This window comes from Ovis aries, chromosome 10 (assembly GCF_016772045.2).
Source record: "Ovis aries strain OAR_USU_Benz2616 breed Rambouillet chromosome 10, ARS-UI_Ramb_v3.0, whole genome shotgun sequence".
NCBI lineage: Eukaryota > Metazoa > Chordata > Mammalia > Artiodactyla > Bovidae > Ovis > Ovis aries.
This window is the reverse complement of record NC_056063.1, coordinates 33,241,937-33,260,431: the sequence shown is the minus strand read 5'-3', so window position 1 is coordinate 33,260,431 and position 18,495 is coordinate 33,241,937. Positions and strand designations below refer to the sequence as shown.

General features: G+C 46.1%; 1 protein-coding gene across 7 annotated transcripts in view; it reads left to right on the top strand.

Moving 5' to 3' along the window:
* The window catches only part of WASF3 (WASP family member 3), a 74,746-nt gene that overhangs the window by 12,167 nt on the left and 44,084 nt on the right, over positions 1–18,495 (top strand). The window contains exon 1 of one of the 7 annotated variants that reach the window (XM_042254870.2): positions 509–15,312. The exons of 5 other annotated variants lie outside the window; for them this stretch is intronic. The gene's annotated coding sequence lies outside the window, so the exon portion shown is untranslated. Of the gene's footprint in view, positions 1–508; positions 15,313–18,495 lie in introns of those variants that run through there. One more of the 7 variants, XM_042254871.1, reaches the window with a different exon arrangement.

Below are 18,495 nucleotides of genomic sequence, written 5' to 3'. Positions count from 1 at the left end.
GTTTCTGTTTCTATTAGGAACATCTCAAAAAACCTCAGTGAATGGAATCCCTTTCAAATGGGCTTTGTATAAAAGCAGCCAAGCATTAGATTCATATGCGTTTGTAGGTCTAGTTAGCTTTGAAATATTATTTCTGAAGTGTTGGATTTCATATAATACATTTCGGCACCTTGTTGACTTTTTTCTGTTCCGTAATTCTAGCGTCAGCCTCAAATTATTTCTGGTAATTTCAGATTTTTTTTTAAAAGATTATATTTGTTTTACAAGCATTGGTTTGTTGGTGAGATGAGAAACCCTTCCTTATCTGGATGGATGGAATATGATTTCTTTTCCTGAATTGAGTAAAATTTGATATATCTCAAGTACTAAAATATATAAGAAAGTACTAAAATATATAAGATTCAGCAAGTTTTATTTAAATTTAAGTTCCCAGAAGTTCTGAAGTGCTGGGGATATGAACAGTAATGAGTTAAGCCACATTTTAGGAAAGCTGAATAAATGTAAACCCAGAGAGGTTTGAGTTGACCACAACTTTTTGATCTGTTGTCCTTCCTTCTCCCCCGTTGCAGAAACAGTAAATGTTACATCCTAAGGGTATGTTTGTAGCCCAGTTGGTAAAGAATCTGCCTGCGGTGCAGGCAGAGAAACATCTATTTCTGCTTTATTGACTACGCCAAAGCCTTTGACTGTGTGGATCACAATAAACTGTGGAAAATTCTGAAAGAGGTGGGAATACCAGACCACCTGACCTGCCTCTTGAGAAATCTGTATGCAGGTCAGGAAGCAACAGTTGGAACTGGACATGGAACAACAGACTGGTTCCAAATAGGAAAAGGAGTACGTCAAGGCTGTATATTGTCACTCTGCTTATTTAACTTATATGCAGAGTGCATCATGAGAAATGCTGGACTGGAAGAAACACAAGCTGGAATCAAGATTGCCGGGAGAAATATCAATAACCTCAGATATGTAGATGACACCACCCTTATGGCAGACAGTGAAGAGGAATTAAAAAGCCTCTTGATGAAAGTGAAAGAGGAGAGTGAAAAAGTTGGCTTTAAGCTCAACATTCAGAAAATGAAGATCATGGCATCCGGTCCCATCACTTCATGGGAAATAGATGGGAAACAGTGGAAGCAGTGTCAGACTTTATTTTGGGGGGCTCCAAAATCACTGCAGATGGTGATTGCAGCCATGAAATTAAAAGACGCTTACTCCTTGGAAGGAAAGTTATGACCAACCTAGAGAGTATATTCAAAAGCAGAGACATTGCTTTGCCGACGAAGGTCCATCTAGTCAAGGCTGTGGTTTTTCCAGTGGTCCTGTATGGATGTGAGAGTTGGACTGTGAAGAAGGCTGAGCGCTGAAGAATTGATGCTTTTGAACTGTGGTGTTGGAGAAGACTCTTGAGAGTCCCTTTGACTGCAAGGAGATCCAACCAGTCCATTCTGAAGGAGATCAACCCTGGGATTTCTTTGGAGGGAATGATGCTAAAGCTGAAACTCCAGTACTCTGGCCACCTCATGCGAAGAGTTGAGTCATTGGAAAAGACTCTGATGCTGGGAGGGATTGGGGGCAGAAGGAGAAGGGGACGACAGAGGATGAGATGGCTAGATGGCGTCACTGACTTGATGGATGTGAGTCTGAGTGAACTCCGGGAGTTGGTGATGGACAGGGAGGCCTGGTGTGCTGTGATTCATGGGGTTGCAAAGAGTCGGACACGACTGAGCGACTGAACTGAACTGAACTGCCTACAGTGCAGGAGACCTGGGTGATTGCTGGGTCGGAAAGATGCACTGGAGAAGGAAATGGCAATCCACTCCAGTATTCTTGCCTGGAAAATTCCATGGACAGAGGAACCTGGCAGGCTGCAGTCCATGGGGTTGCAAGAGTCAGACACAACTTAGAGACTAAACCACCACTACCACCAAGGCTATGTTTTAACCCTCTCTCGCTGTTTTGTTGTGTTGTTCAGTTGCTAAGTTGTGTCCGACACTGCGACCCCGTGAACAGCAGCATGCGAGGCTTCTCTGTCCATGGGATTCTCCAGGCAAGAATTCTGGAGTGGGTTGCCTTGCCCTTCCTCAGGGGATCTTTGTGACCCAAGGATACAACCCATATCTCTTGCATTGCAGGCAGATTCTTTATTGTCTGAGCCACCAGGGAGGCCCATTCTATTAAAAAATATTTGTATTTGCTCTTTAAATTGTGAATTTGTTATTTCGTGCTTTTGTTGTTTCTTTGAACAGTTTTTCGGGGAAATGGCCCCGAACACACTGTCCTGTGGCTTTGGGCCGCCTCTCCATTCCTCATCTGTATCACATTTGTAGGATGTCCCTTCTTAGAGCCTTGACCATCTGTTGGAGCTTCTCTTGCTTTCTTCAAGTTTGCCTTTGTAGTTGGGCAGCTGCGTCAGGACCATTTCAGTCTCCGCAGGTAGTAACAGGCCTCAGGAGGATGGCTGTCCCCTCAGTAGCCAGGAAAGGTTGGGTGTGCAGAAGCCACGGCTCACCAGAAAGAGATCTCAGAAAGGTCCTGAGAACTCAGTTCAGTGCAGTTCATTTTGGGCTCAGGACAGTGAATCTCTGACCTCCTGGTCCATGTGCTCAGTCATGCCTGACTCTTTGCAGTAGCCCACCAGGCTTCTCTATACATGGGATTCTCCAGGCAAGAATACTGGAATGAGTTGCCATTCCCTTCCCCAAGGGATCTTCCCCAAACAGGGATCAAACCTTGTCTCCTGCACTGCAGGCGGGTTCTTTACTGATGAACCACCAGGGAAGCCCCTGACCTCCTGTAAGATAATGCATCTTTGCCTCCTGATTCCTTACATCTCTAACTTTTAAGTGATACCTCTGGTGCTCTCCTGTCATTCCCCTCCCTTCCAGAAAAGCAAAACAAAGACACCCTTGGTTTTCCAGGATTATGGAGGTCCAGTGAGCATGATAACAAAGGCACTTCATCATGGCTGAATGACAGGGGACCCATACATGAACAGACTGGGAGTTGAGTTCAGTTCAGTCGCTCGGTTGTGTCCGACTCTTTGCGACCCCATGAACTGCAGCACGCCAGGCCTCCCTGTCCATCACCATCTCCCGGAGTCCACCCAAACCCATGTCCATCGAGTCAGTGATGCCATCCAACCATCTCATCCTCTGTCGTCCCCTTCTCCTCCTGCCCTCAATCTTTCCCAGCATCGGGGTCTTTTCAAATGAGTCAGCTCTTTGCATCAGGTGGCCAAAGTATTGGAGTTTCAGCTTCAACATCAGTCCTTCCAATGAACACCCAGGACTGATCTCCTTTAGGATGGACTGGTTGAATCTCCTTGCAGTCCAGGGGACTCTCAAGAGTCTTTTCCAACACCACAGTTCAAAAGCATCAATTCTTTGGCGCTCAGCTTTCTTCACAGTCTAACTCTCACATCTATATATGACCACAGGAAAAACCATGGCCTTGACTAGACGGACCTTAGTTGGCAAAGTAATGTCTCTGCTTTTTAATATGCTATCTAGATTGGTTATAACTTTCCTTCCAAGGAGTAGGTGTCTTTTAATTTCATGGCTGCAATCACCATCCACAGTGATTTTGGAGCCCAGAAAAATAAAGTCAGCCACTGTTTCCACTGTTTCCCCATCTATTTGCCATGGGAAGACTTCTCCTAGTCCTTTTTCTTGAGGGCTGGATGGTTTCTGCTGGAATACAAATGAAACACTCAGGATTTTAAAGATATTTACTATGAAAATCCCTGACTGTGGCAAATGAAAGTGTCTTATAATTCACAAGAAATATTTGCTAAGAGTGCTTCTCTGGAGCACTTATTTTTGGAGTAGAAGTGTAACTTTAATTTCCAGTTCTAGGCAGTGAACATAATTTTTATGAAACTAGTCATGGGGTCTGAAATTAAGACTATAGGGCCTCTGTTAACCTAATCTACATTTAATATATTCACTGCAGTATATTGAGAGTCCTGGTTGTTAACCAAAGAGTTATTTATTGCAGAAATTATTAAGGACGGCTTAATGGAATTGACTTATAATTTCATTCATCTCTTCATAACTATCAGATTAAAGGATGCTTTGTCTTGAGTTCAGTCATTTCCTCAGATTAAAATAAGGAACCTATAAAATCTTTTTCAGCTTTATGGGGAATGTTCATGGGCAGTGAAGAAACACATGAAATAATTATTCAGGAATCTTTTTAGACTCTGTATGCTGAAGGTACACATAGGATAAGAGGTTTGGGAATCTCTTGCAAAGTCAGAATTGCCCTGCAGATGACCTTACAGAAAGTCAGAACTGTTTCAAAGACTTTGTAAACGAAAAAGATGAAAAGAGTTTCTCCTTTGATAGTTCCGATGGCTGGTGCTTTTGGCCAAGGACGCAAAGGAGAAATGTCTCCCATTCTCTGGGGAGTGATGGTGGGGTGGGGGAGGAGCGAATTCCCTCTGAATCAGAGCTTCCATCATGAAATACATTAATATCCTCCAAAGTGATAGCATGGGAAGCACAAAAGGAAGAAAACTTGGCAAAAATGGACAGAAGTGAGCAAATATGTAATTGTAGCAAATGTTGTGTTCATGTCCAAGAGAGTGAATGGATGAAAACTTGGAGGAAAACAGGATATGGATAAGGGGGAAAGAATCCACGAGAAGTAAAAATGTCATCGTTTCAGGACCTATGTGATATTGAATAACGGTTGAGTTTAAATACTAATAGCAGCTGCAGTGCAGGAGACCTGGGTTCAATCCCGTAGACAGAGGAGCCTGGTGGGTCACAGTCCATGGGGCCACCAAGTCGGACACAGCTGAGTGACACACACACACACACACACACGAAATAGCTGTTTACATTACCCTGCAAAGAGTCAGACACAACTGAGTCACACACACGCACACGCACACAGCAGCTGCTTGCTTTACCATGCCAGGGGAGCCCCCACCCAGCTAAGCGGCTATTCTGTGGTGCCTTCTAGTTTGGGGCCGAGGCACTTAGGTAACCCCTGAACTGGTTTAAAAAAAACACATGGTTAGAAGTGATTTGCTTATAACTAATACATTAGATAACAGTTGTTTGGCTTTATTTGGTCACATGGGAAAGTGAGAAGATTGAAACATGACACGCGTTGCTCCTGTTGATGCGTATGGTTTGTTTGGCTAATAAGTTAGACGGTAAGCTTCTCAAAGGCAGAGGGCTGGTTCTTCTCCGTCTTAGAGTTTGGTGTCACAACTTACATACAGCAGGTACCCAGTCGTGTCTGTGGACATCATAAATCAGTAAGCGTTCACTGCTGAGTCTGGGTGCGGACAGTCAGACCACACACCCCAGAGCAGGCGCAAGATGCTTGTTGCTTTGCCATGTGTATGTTTTGTTAAGTTCAACTGTGGCCCGAGATGCCTAATGAAAGATTTTCTGTGTGGCTGATGGTTTCCAGTGTGAGTGGAGGTTGTAGCTGAGGACGGTGCTCTAGAAACCTCACTTCCCAGGCCCAGGCAAGAGAGAAATGTTGTTCCCACGGATTCTGTGAGATTTAGGTTTTTTGTTTTTTGTTTTAAGGCTGTCTATCTTCTGAGTGATCTGGGGTTGTATAGCAGACAGGAGTGCTGTGCACCAGTGGCAGAGAACCTGGGTGTGTTTGCTGGTTGGAATCCTTGTGTTCTGAAGGAGGCCTCGTCTAGTGCATAATTCTGGCTTTGTTTATAGGATTTTTAAAAATGAAGTAATATTTGATTTCTCCAAGTAGTTTAACATTTGGCTTCTGTTGTTCAGTCGTGTTTCAAATGATTGTGGCTCAGTGGTGAAAAATCTGCCTGCTAGTGCAGGAGATGCAGGAGGCATGGGGTTTGACCCCGGGTCAGGAAGATCCCCTGGAGAAGGAAATGGCAGCCCTCTCCAGTAGTCTTCCCTGGAGAATCCCATGGATAGAGGAACCTGGTGGGCTACAGTCCATGGGGTCGCAAAGAGTTGGACATGACTGACAGTGCATGCATAGGATTTTCAGTAATGACGTAATATTTGATTTTTTTTCAAGTAATTTAACATTTGGCTTCTTGTTCGATCATGTTTTGAAAGACCTTCTCCACTGCAAGATACATATTGAAAAAAAAATCTTCTGTTTCCTTCAGTCCTTTGTTGGCTCTGTTTGAAATTTCTTTTGCTATAAAGGATGGGTTCAGCCTCGGTGGATTTTTAACCCCCTAATGGGCTGTTACAGTAGCATTTAATAGTGATCTTTACTCCAGTGGTTTGAAATGCCACATCCATTTTAGACTGAGTTCCTAGATGTGTATGTGTGTGTCATTTTCTGCAGTTTCTAATCTGCTCCATCTTAGATGTATTTACTCAGAAGTCAGCACCACACTGATTAATTACTGTAGCTTTAGTGTCTTTGTGTCTGATGGGGATGCTATCAGCTCTTCGGTCTTCTTTTTCAGAATTTCACATCTTTGCTTTTATTCCCATGAGAACTTTAAGATCGGCTTGTCTTGTTCCTAAGAGGATTGTTGGGCATGCGTACCGAAAACCTTCCTCTGTGATGAGTGACACTCTGGATTCTTAGGGCCCCATCTGTGTTGGCAGCCTATAGACTTGATTTTAAACCTAGTTCTGACATTAACTGGCTTTGTAATAGAAATCAGAGTCATGTTTTACTATTTTACACCTGTTTGCGGGTGCTTTTAAAGAATTGCTGTGTGCTCACTTTTTTTTTTTTAACTTTCTCAATCTCTAGACACAACTATTATAAGAACCCTTAACATTTTTTAGCATCGAAGTGGGGTGCTCGTCCTTGCAAAAGTTGGAACCAACTGAATTAGAGTCCTGTAAGCTCTCTTTTGTTCTAAAATTCAGTTCTAGATAAACGAGAGGTGGTATATCATCAACCCCATCAAGGATTGAATTTACATCTTCGTCGTTGCTGAAAGGGCTACTCCAACAAGAGACACTGCAGAAGTGGTTCTTGGCAAGATCATTTGTCTGTTTCTTTTCCTCTGTAAGCAGTTGGTGTTTTGAAAGGAAGCATATTGTCTAGATTTTCAAAGTTCTCTAAAAACAGGATGGGGGAGTGCGTTATTTTCGAAGCGTGTAGCGCGACTGCATCTTCAGCAGAATTAAGTGCTTTGAAAGCTTGTATTCTTTGTGTTGTCACAGTTGACTATTATGATTGAAATAAGTATGTATATGTCTTCTTCCCTTTCTGAGTGTTCGTTGTTAGGGCCGGGGAAAGCCTTGGATGGAATGATTATGGGAGGAGACAATCAAGGCTGTGTTAATTCTCAGATGAGCCAGAGTTTACATTTTGAAGGGCACATCACATCTGTACTCTGTAGGATTCTGTAACAGATTGGAAAATAATGGAACAAATGACGGGAGAAGATTGGCCTTCATCTGTCGGTGAATAGCAGTTACCATTAACGTGAGTTTTAAAAGTGAGGAGACGACAATTTCTTTTTTTTGCCCCCTCTGGAAAATTTCTTTCAGGATTCATGGATTTTAAAATTGTTATGGGACTTAAAGAAAAAAAAAAACTAAAAAAAGAGCCGCAAAAAAATCCTATAATTCTACCAGAATGGTATTCTGAAGTGGAGGGTGAGGTTTGGGATGTGTTGACTCTAGTTACAGCAGACACAGTCTTTTTAAGAAACGGGAATCATAGGGATCAATATAGTCATCAGATAAACTTGTTAAATCACCACTATGAAATTAGAAAGGTTAAAGAAGGGAGTTTAGGAAAAACAAGAGCATAAGAAAATAATCTCAGAGTATGGCTTCCCTGGGGGCCCAGTGATAAAGAATCCGCCTGCCTTTAAAGAGGCTGAGGGTTCAGTCCCTGGGTCAGGAAAATCCCCTGGAGAAAGAAATAGCAACCCATTCCAGGATTCTTGCCTGGAGAATCCCATGGACAGAGGAGCCTGGCGGGCTACAGTCCACGAGGTTGCAAAGAGTCAGGCATGACAGGGCAGCTGAAAAACAGCAACAACAATCCTACATTTGGAAGATTCAAACTGGGAGTCAGTTGACTGGATCCAGATGCTGTTTGTGTGCTAAGTAGGAAGAGGACATGCCAGGAACGTGGGACTTCAGTCAGTAAAGCCTTTGACGTGAGTTTCCTTCATTGGCGCACACATGACGGGGGTCAACCAGAATCAGAGTCTCAGATCCCAGGTCCTGGGAGGAAAGCCAACCAGGCCATTTTGGGTCATGTCCGTCCTGGTCACACTGCGGCCGGGGAGCGTGTGTGTGTGCATGGGTTCGGGGCGGAGGGGAGGGGTGTCAAATTAACCCTGCGTGTTTCTATCCAAATTGATTTCTGTGTCTGTTGTCAATCACAGATTGCCTTCTGGGAAATACGTAATGTTTAAATTATTGTTTATTTATTTATATTTGGTTGTGCTCAATTTTCATTGTTACACAAAGGCTTTCACTAGTTGGAGTGAGCGGGCTACTGTTGTTGGGGTGTGCTGGCTTCTCCTTGCAGAGGCTTCTCTTGGTTTGGAGCATGGGTTCTAGGTGTGGGAATTTCCGTAGTTGCGGGCTTCCGTAGTTGTGTCTCTGGCTCAGGCGTTGTGGTACATGGGCTTAGTTGCCCCAAGGCACGTGGGATCTCCCTGGACAAGGGGTCAAACAGGTTCCCTGCATGGCAAAGCAGATTCTTAATCACCAAACCACCAGGGAAACCCGGGAAATACATATTTTTTCCTTAGATTCTAATTTGATCTTGGGCACCCTTTGCTATCTGAAAAAGCTTCCTTTATAGTTAATATGTGTGCCAGTAGAGTGTCAGGGTGTCTGTTCCTCAACCCTGGCCAGCACGTAGATTTTTGTGTCTTAACCTTTGCTAACATAATAAGTGAAAATAGCGTATGGCACGGTGGCTCTTCTCTGCATTTATGGATGTCGCTTGAGGTTAGGCACTTCTTCATGCCTAGTGTTAGTTGCTCATTCTTGTCTGACTCTTTGCAACCCCATGGACTGTAGCCCGCCAGGTTCCTCTGTCCATGGAATTCTCCAGGCAAGAACGCTGGAGTCAATTGCCATTCCCTTCTCCAGAGGGTCTTACCAACCCAGGGACCGAACCAGGTCTCCTGCATTGGAGGCAGATTCTTTACTGTCTGAGCCACAGGAAAGTCCTCTTCGCACCTGCTCTTCTGTTAATCACTGGATGGAGCGTGACTTAGTTCCCTTAGTTCCCTGTTTTTGTTCAGACGAATCCCTGGGCCGAAGGGAGTCTTCTGTTTTGTGAGAGGATTTGTTTGGAAAGAGTTTCAATTTGTTCTGTCAGGCATCAGATATAGCACTAAGAGTGGTTCATCTTGGGACCAGCTTGGGCAGCGGGAGCCGGCAGGTGCCAGCAGAGCACAGAAGGAAGTGAGCGCGCCTGGCGGGAAAACCGCCAGGACCAGCAGGTCGATCGCGATCAGTAGGACTGTAGCCGTGACCACGCAGCAGGCATCGGGGACTGTATGGTCTGGCCAGTTACCTATGTCCCAAGTGACCAAGTTCCATGAAAGTTAGAGACCTTGACCTGGCGTGGGGGTGTCCATAGATGCCTGTGTAGGAGGCGTCTTGCTGATTCAACATTGGTTGAATGCTGAGAGTAAAAACCCTTTGGGAATGATTTTGCATATATCTGGTATTTAAATCTCCCCTTTGGTTATTTCTTCAAAGCACCATGGAGCTGGGCAGACGTGTCTGTGCGCTTCTCTTGCAGTTACATTAAAAGCAGTCCCGTTGGTGAAGGTTGTGGTGGAGTGGACCGTCTTCTCAGTGTTAGACCTCGTGCTCTGTGTGATCTTGGATGCGGTTAGACTTGCGCTGCTTGGCTAGATGACGCTTTAGATTTTAGCCTTGGTGAACAAACACCCTTGTCATGCATCTCATGCTGAACTGGAGCAGGGCGGCATCCTGTCCCCATGTTGGTTCCTTGACTGACCACCACCACCTCTTCCTGGATTTCTGCCAGCGCGGGTGAAGGTGGCCTCATAAGCTCAGGTTACAGCAGTGAATGGGGAATGTAAACACGCCTTTGTTCTCGTGTGTGTAACTTTCCCTCCCCTGTGAATGAAACCCATTCCGTTTGGGCAAGCTGGTGCTGAGCCCACATCTGAATAGCGTTAACAACAGGATTTCTCATTAATATGCTTTGTCCATCCTCACCAGCAAGACACCGTCCGGATGTTCTTGGCTGGAGGCTGGAATGCTCGGGTTTCTACCCTGCTCTTTTCTTATCTGTGATCCTCTGCTGAGAAGATCTCTCTTCTCCATTTAATCAGACTCAGAAAAAAAAAAAAGGGTGAATCTTCTGACTACTGTTTTTAATTGTAAGATTGCCGTCTCTCACTCTGTAAAAAGATGTAACGTGATGTTTGCTTTCACTTCAGTCATTTTTTAAAAAAAATTTGACCTTTCTTATTTGAGTGGAAAACTAAAAGGAGGCATAAGTTGATAAGTTGATGATTTTTATAAAATGTCTTTCTTCCTACAGATCTCATCTTTAAATGTAGCTCTTAAACCAGAAATATCCCCTGAAAATCTACTTGTAGAAAGTAATCTGGCTGAGACCTAAGTACAAGGCAGATCTAGATGAGATCACTGAGGAAAAGTTCAAAATAAATACATCTAAAATCTGATAGTCTCATAATTCTCTAGTTTCTTCTGTATAAAAAGTAGGGATGAAACGCCACATGGACTTAAAGCAGGCTGGCTGTTGACTCCCATGTTATGTGTTGTGGGCTGTCTGGGCACCAGGGATTCATCAGTGAACCAGACAGTGAAAAAACTGTGCCCCACCCCTGCTGAGCTGCCATTAATGGGAGAAGTGGGCGGTAGAGGAGGAAACTTAGTCAGTTACACACACGTGCACATCGGAAGGGGGCAGGTGGCCTAGGGGAAGAGGAATCCCTGCAGGACAGGGAGGTGGCCAGAGTCCGAAGGGAGAGAGGAGCGCAGAGTGGTGAAGGGAGGGGAGGCCAGGGGCCAGGTGCCTCTCCCAGGCCATTGCAAGGCTTGTGGCTTTTACCTGAGTGAGGTGACCAGCCCGTAGAGAGTTTCAGACCAGGAGAGGCGGAGATCCAGCTCCCCTGCTGACAGAATTGCTCTACCTTCTGAGTGGGGAACAGGCTGTTGGGAGCCATAGGTGGAGCCCAGGCCTCCCTGGGCAGGTTGCCTTCCTGCACTTCCTGAGTTTTATGTTTGGGGCTGAAAGAGGTGAGAGTTTGTAAGGTCGCCTCCTGGGGATACTGAAGGGTAAACCATAAAGGACCCAGACACTTTTTCAGTTGTCTTAATGCCACCTTTATTTTTCTAGACCTGAAATTAAGTCACCTGAAATTCGCTCTTGGTTTTTATTTTACATTTTGGCTTTTGCTTTACATTTTAAGTCAACTTCAGATTTTTTTTTATAATGGTTGATATTCTTTTTATATCATCTGTTAATGTCTGCCTCATTAGCATTTATTTCACGTGAGATTCTCTTGCAGATTTATTTATTTACCCTTTCTGGGATGCTTACCAGTAGAATCCATGCTCCACAAAAACAAGGAATTGTATCTTTTACTGCATTTTTTACTAGGTCCCTAGTACCTAGGCACTAGTACATAGTAGATACCCAAGAAATAATCTTTTCGTAAGTTAATACTGTAGATACTATTTTGTATGCTTTCCCATGTAATCTCTTGTCATAAGACTTTTTACCATGTAATTTGGAAGTCTTCTAAAATGCAACATAGGTGGTTGCCTAATAATTTATTTTATAAACCTAACATAATTTGCTTTAAATTGTTTGTCCTATTTCTCCAGTGTTTTATTATTTTAAATAACACTAAGGGGAGCATCTTAATGTACGAATCTTTGCCCACATTTGTGTTTACTCCTTTAGAATATATTTATATATATAGTGTGGAGAAGGCGATGACACCCCACTCCAGTATTCTTGCCTGGAAAATCGCATGGACAGAGAAGCCTGGTGGGCTGCAGTCCATGGGGTGACTAAGAGTCGGACACGACTGAGCGACTTCACTTTCACTTTTCACTTTCACGCATTGGAGAAGGAAATGGCAACTCACTCCAGTGTTCTTGCCTGGAGAATCCCAGGGATAGGGGAGCCTGGTGGGCTTCCGTCTATGGGTTCGCACAGAGTCGGACGCGACTGAAGTGACTTAGCTGCAGCAGCAGCATATATGTAGTGACACATTGTAACTCAGATGGTAAAGAATCCGCCTCCACTGCAGGAGATCTGGGTTCGTTTCCTGAGTCGGGAAGATCCCCTGGAGGAGGGCATGGCAACCCACTCCAGTATTCTTCCCTGGAGAATCTCATGGACAGAGGAGCCCGGTGGGCTCTACAGTCCGTGGGGTCACAGAGTCTGACAAGGCTGAGCGACTTTCACTGTCACTTCCATATATATAAAGAATTGCTAGTTGAAATCATTTGAATAATTTAAGGCTCTTAACATACTCTGACAACAGAAGTATAACAGTTTCTACCTCCACTGGCATTTGGGGGAGCGCCTTTCCGCTGGCGCTTGCTCCCAGAGGCTGTTTCTTCTCATCCGTGTTCATCCCCTTGGCCTCCCGCCTGCCAGGTCTCTGTTCCGCCCGCCCAGTTACGGCCGTGCTGGCGGACCCTGACATTCTTACTCTGGGCTCAGCTCTGTTCACTGGGGCTCTGGGGGTCTCCCTGCACCTCGGGTCCCCTCCTCCAGGCTGGTAAGTGTTCCCTTTCCATCATGACCTGCTCCTCCTGCCCTGTTCCCTGTGGAGACAAGTGAAGGCTGGGGGTGTGGGAGCCATTCTCAGTTCCTTCCCATTTCCTCTTTAGCGATGAGCTACTTTCCAGGCGACTGAAATTTCACCTGTCTTTCTGGGCGGTTATCATTCCCCCCTATTTCTGTCTCCTCCCATGGGCTGTGTTTTTCCTCCTCAGTGTGTTTCTGACGTGGCTACTGCAGGGTGTGACCGGGGGCTCCGGAGACTTGAATGCGGACGTATCATAGACTGTGATAGCTGCGTGTATCTGTCTCGTTTGCATGAACAGGTCCCCTTTGGGAGAGGGGGCAGCGTTTATGGACCCCTTTGTTACAGCGGCTATGACTATACTCTGTCCCCAGGGAGAAAAAGAACTGACGTTACTTGTTGAATTGCTCGTGAAATCTTTATGTCAGGTTTAGTGGTAGACAGAAAGCTTTGAAATAGATTTTCATTCTGGAATACATAAAAATTGTCATGGTGATGGGAAAAACCCAGCCCTCTGCTGTGCATTTATATCCACTATTTCCATCTGATAAGGTGCAGATTTCTTAAGTATTTTTGTGCATTTATGTGATATTTTTGGTCCAAATTTAAGATTCAGCATACTGAGTGAAACTAAACAGTAGCCCTGATCTGCTTATGGTCTGTTTGGTGTCTGGCAGTATGCTGATTGCTGACTGTGTGGTACTTTGGGAGGTTGTAATATTGTTTAGTCCGAGTTTGAAGAGGAAGGATATTGTTGTGGGGAGGCCAGAGTGACTGCCCTCATATCTGAGTTACATCTGTCCTTCTCTTGAAGGAGCTTGGACCTGCAGGACTAAAGGTATAAGTGAAGAAGTAGCCACGCTTTACGGCAGTTGTAGAAACTCTGTGGGTCCCTGTAGGGGCCGACTGTGGTCCATGTGAGGGTCAGGGTTGAGAGAAAGTCAGGGTGAGAGAATCAGGTGGGACTGGAAGTTAAAGGAATGGACAGAAGCCAGGGGCATATGGGAATCAAGGCGGGTCATAGCAAGGAAATAGACACCATGGAGACACCCAGTGGGTCAAGTTCCCAGGTTCTCAAGAACCAACACACAGTCAGAAACCAGGGACCATTTATAAAGGTGAAAGCAACTTGAATCATTGCTAAGGAAACCTCCTTGATATTTACTAATGATGGCCTGGGATGGACTTTCTAACATAGCTGCAATGAGGAAGGTGAGGTCAAAGCCAAGAGCCACGCCAGGGTTGGGATGTGAAGTCGGACCTTGGTCTCCGCGATGGTTTCTTGATAGGAGATGTCGTAACACTGGTCCAGCGTCCCCCTGTGGTGTGCATGGTGTTATTCTAGACAGCATGAAATGTAAGCTTCTGTTTTTACCCTCCAGAGCTTCTCATTGAGGTGAGAAGACAGAGCCTCTGCATCCAGAGGGAAATCTCAGTAGGAAGAAGAGGAGTTGGGTGTTTATTTGGGTGCTTATCCTGAATTCTGTTGAAGCCGGAGGAGGTGGTGAGCGGGCTTGCCTGGGGGTGCTTAGGAAATGTTATAATAGGTGGGACTTCAGTGAGGAGGATGTAGGGAGGGCCTTTCCCCCTCCCACCTTTCCATGCTGTGCACCCCTGGAGCCCAATTCCTCACTGGTAAGCTAGTTAATTTCTGCCTTGCTTGTTGGCATCATGCTCGTTGTAGAGATTAAACGGGACGATTTATGTGAGAGCCCTTTGTAAATGGCACCATGGATTCAGATGTAAGGTGTTATTAATAATTTGCCATTTGCAGCAGGGGCCTGTTGGATCACAGCTCCGTTTTAATTCATTCATCATATGTAAATGAGGTTGTATTTTTGCAATCAGAGGTGTTTGATGAAGGTCATGATTAGACACTGAGGTAAGGAGTCAGAGAGACTGTTTTTTAGTAAAGTTAGTGTATGTCTGAGATCTTAAGTTACAAACTTATAAATACATAATTAGTACTGAAAATTAATGTTTAATGTGAATCTGGAGGGTTTTACATTTTTGGTTAATAAAAAGAGGAAATATATCTGAAGAGTAAGTTAGTGAGCTGTGAAAAAAACAGAGTCCATTTAGTAGCAAAATCACACGATGCTTCTCATTCCACATTCTAGAACAGACTATTTTTAGCATCTGTTTGAATCAGTGATGAATCCCAGTTACAGGATTCAGTAATTAAAGCAGAGAAAAATATAACATTGTGTAGGCAAGAAAATCTTTTTACTTGAGTTGACTCTGTCTCAGGGTTCAGACTGCTGTCGTTGGGGTCTGCCCAGAATTGTCGGTCTGTCATCCCCCGCGGGGTCACAGACAAGAAGAGTGCCAGGACCTCAGCCAAGGACACAGTGTCCCCTTTTTAAGAAGGGAAGTTTAAAAAAAAAAAAAAAACGCTTGGGATGTCTCTAATGGGTAAGCTTCTGGTAACTGTGTCATCTGCAGGGTTCTGGAAGAAGTGCTCAGGGGTCCCCGGGCGTCCCCCTATTTGCCTGTCCTCGGGCCCTCCGCGACGGTCAGGCCTGCCCCTCTGTCTCCTGCCTCGGTCCTGCCGCCTGGTTGTTTTTTCCGTTCTCCGGCTGCCTGTGAGTATTGTGAAAGCACAGGGCGCACAGCTGCCAGTTGGTCCCGGTCCACATTTGTATCTAATGGTTGTGGATTGTTCCACAACGTTGCTAAACAGCTCTCTGAAAACTTGCTCCCAGTCAGCAATCTCTCCTCGAGCTGGGAGCCTTATTTTATCCTGCGCAAGTTATTATTACTTTGTCTTTTATGCCCCTTCTGCAAAAGCTCATTAACTGTTGGGCTGCGTTGAATCGGGGGTTCTGTTGACCCAGATTCTCCTGCCGCTCCCCTGGGTGGAGCCCCGCCCTTGGGGTGGTGACCACGGGACTGACACCAGGGCACGAGGCACCTGGCTGAAGTAGGTCACGAAGATGCAGTATGATTTTCTTTTTTTTAAACCAAGGCATTTGGGAAAGTTCACTTATTTGACAAATGCCTTTTGATCATTGCTTGCATGCCAAGCATTGAGCCAGGTACTAGGAATTAAAAGATCTTTGGGAGTGAAGAGTGCAGTTTTAGGACTCAGGTGGCTGCCCACAGCCAGACCTCTCTGCTGTGTGTTAAAAATGTTATATGTGTATGTGCTAAGTCGCTTCAGTCGTGTCTGACTCTGTGCAATGCTATGGACTGTAGCCTGCCAGGGTCCTCTGTCCATTGAATTCTCCAGTACTCGAGTGGGTTGCCGTGCCCTCCTCCAGGGGATCTGCCCGACCCAGGGATCAGACCCGTGTCTTTTACGGCTCCTGCATTGGCAGGCAGATTCTTTACCACTAGCGCCACCTGGGAAGCCCTAAAAATATTATATATATATATTTACAAACGCTTAACAGTTATAGTTGGCAGAAGCAACAAATAATTAGAAAATCCACTTTTCCTTTGAAAACTCATTGTTTACTGTGAATTTCCAAACTTTTGCAGCCTCTGAGTTCTCTGGTCTCCCAGTAGCTCGGGTGTCTTGTGCTGTGGTGATGAATAACCAGGCGGACGTAAGACCAGACCTAATCTGGGCTTCTTCGATCGTCTTGGTTTTAGACTCTTGAGTGCTCATTTACTGGTTCACCGTTTGTTTTGTTCTGGACCCAGGATGGTTGAGGAGGTCTCTGAGCTCCTTTCTGTGTGAAACCCTGGGGGTATAAGGATGAGGCGATCTTCCTGCAGCCCGGGGGGCAGTCACAGTGCCCAGGGGCCAGGCAGGGCCAGCGCCGGGTCAGCGATGGAGGCTCTCGCGGCGATGTTACCAGCTGGGAGGCCAGCTTGTCCCAGGGATCATTCCTTTGATTCTTGGTCTCATTTTTGTATTCCAGGGAATTTAAGCTTAAATAACCTGCCTTAGAGGGTGTAAGTGGGAGCCCGGTCTGAGCTGGATTCTGGCTCCAGAGCCCACTGCACCATGCCATCCTGCATTGCCCCGCTGGTTTGGTGGGCACAGAGGATGGGACGGGCTCCACCTGCAGCTAGCAGTGTAAGCGATCACTCATTGGTCAGAGAGCGGCCAAGGGTGTACAGGTGGGAGGGCAGGTGTGGGAGATGCAGGTGGGGAGGAGGGGCAGGTGGGGAATCCTGTGGAGCCTGCCCAGGAATTGGCTATGCCGCCCCGTGGGGTGGGGTTGGGGTGGGGTGGGGTGGGGTGGGGTGGTGCTTATTGTGCGGGGACCCCAAGGAAAAGCCGGTGAGCAGGCAGGCTGGCTGTGTTAATGGGAGGGTGCCCTGTGGCCCCCAGTGCCTCTGATGCACCTGCCTCTGTGAAGGGCAAACTGGAGCACCTGGGGAAGGCCAGAGGGGCTGGGAGCCCTCCCCTGCCTTCAGATCCTTGGAAACTTGCAGAGGTGAGGGGTGGCTGAGGTGGATTCTTTGGTTTCCAAGGGCAGACAGAGAGCACTGGTTTGAAAGATGCAGGCTTGAACTGAATACAGAGCTGGTGTTCACAACGAGAGGTTACAGTGTCCCCTGCCTGAGCAGTGTTCAGGAGAAGCACCCAGGGGTGGGGCAACCCAGAGGGGAGCCTGCACTGAGCAGTGGGTGGCTCTCTGGCCCTTCCCGCTGCGGCCACTGCATTTCCTGTAGCTGCCCAGACCTCAGCAGAGAGGACAGACACTTTATTTTGTGAACAGGCTCTGGGCCTGGGAACTTTCTGACCCCCTCATGACGCCTTCATCTTTAGTTGGTGGTGGAGCACTTGTCTATATTGACCTCGCATCGTCCCTGTGCCTCTGAGGACAGGAATCAGTCTTGTGGTGTCACTTTATTCTGCACGCACATCTAAGTCTTGTCTTGTTTGTGGCAGCTGGTCCTCTCCTCCCAGGACACTGTGCGGGTCGCTCTGGCCACGTAGAGCTTTCAGGCCTTGTTTCCGCCCGATTCGTGACTGTGTTTCTTACGTGTCGTAGGAAGATGCTCAGTGGTTGAATGGATTGTGAGGCGTTGGTGTGGCCCAGATCTCCATCTGGGTTATTTTGAGTCTCTGGTTGGGGATTCTTAGCTCAGAAGTATGGGCCAGCCATGGCTCTCTGCACAGCCACGTTGTATCAAGAATTGATCATTTTGTCTTCCTGTTATACTGGGTAGTTATTGATCATGTACTCTTGCCTGGGAAATCCCATGGACGGAGGAGCCTGGTGGGCTGCAGTCCATGGGGTCACTAGGAGTCGGACTCGACTGAGCAACTTCACTTTCACTTTTCACTTTTATGCATTGGAGAAGGAAATGGCAACCCACTCCAGTGTTCTTGCCTGGAGAATCCCAGGGGCGGGGGAGCCTGGTGGGCTGCTGTCTCTGTGGTCGCACAGAGTCAGACACGGCTGAAGTGACTTAGCAGCAGCAGCAGCATTGATCATGAAATGAAGGGGGAGAAACCATTGTTTTTATGATCCTAACATATAAATCTGTGATACATACTTTTTAAATGGACAAATACTTAAAACTGGGAGGATTTTTCTCCATCTGCATCCTCATAAGATTATTAATGTGGTTGTGTTCATTGTTAAATGAGTGCGCCTAGTTGGGAGTGGGCTCTGAATGTCAGCCGACGTTATTCTTGTGTTTTACACCGCAGTGCCTCTCCTGCTGCTCTGTGTAGAGTGAAGATGGTTGATGCTGTGATCTCCTGGAGGGAGAGGAACTTAGACTCTGAGTCTGAGGAGGAAGGTGGCCCCGGACTGAAGTGCAAAACCCACCGTCCTGGACCATGTGTGCATGTCATGTGT